This window comes from Eptatretus burgeri, chromosome 11 (genome assembly GCF_056783735.1).
Source record: "Eptatretus burgeri isolate ZD-2024b chromosome 11, Ebu_testis_v1, whole genome shotgun sequence".
Lineage (NCBI taxonomy): Eukaryota > Metazoa > Chordata > Myxini > Myxiniformes > Myxinidae > Eptatretus > Eptatretus burgeri.
The window spans coordinates 42,797,330-42,802,329 of record NC_140971.1 but is presented as its reverse complement, the minus strand read 5'-3'; the positions used below and the strand labels follow the sequence as shown (position 1 = coordinate 42,802,329).

Here is a 5,000-nt window from a genome sequence, read left to right as displayed (position 1 = left end):
CCGAGACCGGGTCGAGCCTACCCGTCTGTGATGAGACGCGGAGCGGCGATGGTGCCTCAACTCCGCGGGCCTCGCGGGCAGTGTCTGGTAGGGGGTGGGAAAGGGGCCCCCTTGGTCGCACTATCTCAGCGCGGGGGGAAACAGGAGGGGGTTGCTGATGCTCGGGGTATAGAGGATTTTTATTGCCCCGCAACGAGCGTCTCCACCTCGGCCAGGTCACGCTGTCGGCCTCCCTGGGGTGCAGCTCCCTGCACGACGCGAGCACCCCCTCGTCTGCCCTCGCCGCCTCTCCACAGCTCCGTCCCCTCCGTTCCGACTCCAACGCACACGACGACCAGCTCCTTCTTGCCAACTCCACCGCCCGCGAAGTCTTGACTCTCTGTTCCCGACTCTCCTACTCCACTGGACTGACGAACACGGTCGCTATTATAAGCCCCGTGGTTTCGCCTTTGACCCCCTCCCTTCGACCTTTCACCTCGCTCCCCATTGGCCCGAGAAAAAGTGGGCGTGAATGCTTTTTGATCCGTTTTTGAAGCACAAAATCCGTGATTTTGTACACGCTGTTCGGCGCGCGCCCTGCACGAGTCCAACACCGGTACCCACAGGCGGCGCAAGAACGGTGGCGATGCGACGGTTGCGAGGTGTGACGTGAAGGTCGTGGCGGTTGTGGTGAAGCGGCGTTGTGGTTGGTGGTTGATGTTGTGGTTGTGGTGGTAATCATGGCGGTTGGTCCAAAATAAAGATAGCAAAAGAAAAACGGCTATCCTGAAGAGTCGCAGCACGCATAAATGACATGTATTCCCAATAGACAACGGGTTTGGGCCTAACTACACATGTACTTACCGAGATACCTCACCTAAGGGACCTGAATGGTGGTTTGCGAATTTGGTAACCACAACAATATATATATATATATAAATATATATATATATAAATATATATATATACATATAAATATATATATATATATACATATAAATATATATATACACATATAAATATATATATACATATAAATATATATATACATATAAATATATATATAAATATATACATATAAATATATACATATAAATATATAAATATATATAAATATATATATATATATATATATATATATATATAAATATAAATATATATAAATATATATATAAATACATTAAAAAATATATAAATATATATAAATATAAATAAATATATATATATAAATATATATAAATATATAAATATATATATATATAAATAAATATATATATATATATATATATATAAATATATATATATATATATATATATATATATATATATATATATATATATATATATATATATATATATATATATATAAATATATATATATAAAAATATATATAAAAAATATATATATATAAAAATATATATATATAAATATATATATATACATAAATATATATATATATACATAAATAAATATATAAATATATATATATATAAATAAATATATATATATATATATAAATATATATATAAAAATATATATAAATATATAAATATATATATAAAAATATATATAAAAATATATATAAATATATAAATATATATATATATATATATATATATATATATATATATATATATATATATATATATATATATATAAATATATATAAATATATATATATATATATATATATATATATATATATATATATATAAATATATATATATATATATATATAAATATATATATATATATATATATAAATATATATATATATATATATATATATAAATATATATATATATATATATATATATATATATATATATATATATATATATAAATATATATAAATATATATATATATATATATATATATATATATATATATATATATATATATATAAATATATATATATATATATATATAAATATATATATATATATAAATAAATATATATATATATATATAAATATATATATAAATAAATATATATATATATATATATATATATATATATATATATATATATATCTTCTTCTTTCGTCTGCTCCGTTAGGAAATCGCCACAGCGGATCATTCGTATGATCCGCATGGTGATTTGGCACGTTTTACGCCGGATGCCTTTCCTGACACAACCCTGGTCGCCTCTTACGACACAGGGATATCGTACACCTATTTTTAACCGGGGTATACACCGGCCCAGTACACTGGTACTCATTTCGCCGACCTCGGAATGATGACAGGCTGAGTCAACCCCTGGTGTATTAATTCAGTGGCCCAACGGGGCTTGAACTCAGGACCTTTTGGATCCCAACCCGCAGACCTAACCACTACGCCAACACCAGTCTTATATATATATATATATATATATATATATATATATATATATATATATATATATATATATATATATATATATATATATATATATATATATATATATATATATATATATATATATATATATATATATATATATATATATATATATATATATATATATATATATATATATATATATATATATATATATATATTGAGCCTGGTGTTGGCGCAGTGGTTAGGGCAGTGGCTTGGGATGCAAGAGGTCTTGAGTTCAAGCCCCGTTGGGCCACTGAATTAATACACCAGGGGCTTGACTCCGCCTGTCATCCTTCCGAGGTCGGCGAAATGAGTACCAGTATACTGGGCCGGTGTATACCCCGGTTAAAATAGGTGTACCTTATCCCTGTGTCGTAAGAGGCGACCAGGGTTGCGTCAGGAAGGGCATCCGGCGTAAAACATGTGCCAAATCACTATGCAGATCATACGGATGATCCGCTGTGGCGACCCCTCACGGGAGCAGCCGAAAGAAGAAGAAGAAGATATATATATATATATATATATATATATATATATATATACATAAATATATATATATATATAAATATATATATATATATATACATAAATATATATGGTCAGGTCAGGTTCGATCTGTGACCTGCTACAGGTACCATGTAAACCTGTACTAACCTGTTCCATGGTCGGGTTGTCGGCGACTAAACCGTCTCCCCCACCAGGTTTTGTTTGGTGAGGAGGGTGTTTGGATATGGACACCCAGCAGGATTAAAAACAAAACCTGTCAAAGGGCGGAGGAGCTCCTTGTGAGCCAACGGCCATCCATATCTAGTGCCCAACTGTGTCTGCGGACGTCCTCCTGCAGTTGGGTTACTTCTTATTAGGAGGTTGGTGGCAGGATTTGCACTCCAGCCACCGTAAAACGCTTCATTCCGCAAAACGCAAAAACGCAAAAAAATCTGAAAACCCACTCCGTGGGAGTACCTCCTGTGCAGCTTCCCTTCGCAGGGCAGCTCACCGGATGATGGGATTGGGGCAAAGCCTTCGGGACCCCCAATCTTTGATAGGAGGGAAACCACGGGGTAACATCCCTGGGTCAGATTGCGGGAGAGTGTGTCGGAGTGGTGCTGAGGTGTCGTCCACCAGACGGCGGTCTCCTTGGGTTAACCTGAGGCGGTCCCTTCGGGTGGGTGCCTGGAATGTCCTATCCCTAAGAGAGGATGATCACCTGTCTCTGTTATCATCTGAGCTCAAGCGTTTGGACATCGGGATTGCAGCTCTCTCTGAGGTTCGGAGACCGGATTGCGGCGAGATAATGGTGGGTGGTTACACCTACTATTGGTCTGGTCGCTCTGATGGTTACCATACCCAAGGAGTTGCTGTAGCTGTGTCCAATAAGCTGACCCCAATGATAATTGAGGTAACACCGGTCAACGAGCGTATTATGAGATTAAGGATTCGTCACTCCTTAGGTGTCATTTCCCTGGTCTCTATTTATGCTCCGACTGAGGCGAGTGATCTTACCGTGAAGGATACATTCTACGCCACACTCGAGTCTGTGGTTGATCAGTGCCCCAGACGAGATACACTTCTAGTCTTGGGGGATTTCAATGCATCGACTGGAACTGATAGGGATGGTTATGAGGTGTGTGTTGGTCCCCATGGGTCAGGAACTATGAACCAGAATAGCACTAAGTTCCTTGACTTTGCAAGAAGTCATGGACTTAGGGTGGCTGGTTCATGGTTTCAGCGCCCGCAAGCTCATCGCTGGACTTGGTATTCCAACGCTGGCGGTGTGGCAAAGGAGATTGACCATGTCCTCATTGACGGTCGTTGGAGGATGATCCAGAACTGCAGGGTCTACCGGAGTGCTCAGTTCCTCAATACTGACCACAGGCTTGTTGTAGCAACTCTAAAGCTGCACCTTAAATCCTGGAGAATGGTACCATCCCAGCCTAGGCTGGATGTTGCCAAGCTCAGGGATGAGAGAGTAGCTGAGGAGTTTGCGAACAGGCTGAGTGGACACTTGGGGGTCTGGGTGCTTTGGGGGTCCTGAAGAGTTGTGGAGCACCTTCAAGACCACCGTCCTTGATGTTGCCGGTGGATGCCTTGGAGTTCACCGCAGGGCAAAGAAGAATTTTGTCTCTCAAGGGACACTGGATACCATTGACCAGAGTCGCAGGGCCAGGCTGAATGGCAGAGCTGAGCTGTTCAGGGAGCTGAGGCGTAAAACTGTACGTGCACTGAGGGTGGACAAGGAGGCCTATGTGCGAGGAATCTGTGAGGGGGTAGAGCATCACCTGTGGACAGGTGATTCTCGTCCCGCTTACAGGGGAATTCGCGCATTACGTTCATCCAAGCCCATCCCTCGGAGCACTGCAGTTCGAGCAGAGAGTGGTAGGCTCTTGACAGAGGAGTCTGAAGTGAAGGCCCGCTGGGCCGGTTACTTTGAGCGGTTGTACCAGGCTGATCCCCCAGCTGTCGAGTTGGACGTCAAGGGTGTTACAATCCCTGTTGCTGACCCTCGAATCAACTGTGGTCCACCATCGCTTGTGGAAACACGGGCTGCGGTGAACCAGTTGAAACGGGGCAAAGCTCCAGGGATCTGTGGCATCCATGCTGAACTTCTCAAGGCTGGTGGAAATGCTGCACTCGCGTCGTTGCATGCAGTTTTGT

The 5,000-nt window shown here is 39.6% G+C and overlaps 1 protein-coding gene across 8 annotated transcripts in view; it reads right to left on the bottom strand.

Annotated features, from left to right (window-relative positions):
• Positions 1 to 5,000, bottom strand: part of PIGO (phosphatidylinositol glycan anchor biosynthesis class O) — an 87,054-nt gene that overhangs the window by 43,809 nt on the left and 38,245 nt on the right. The gene's annotated exons all lie outside the window — the stretch shown is intronic.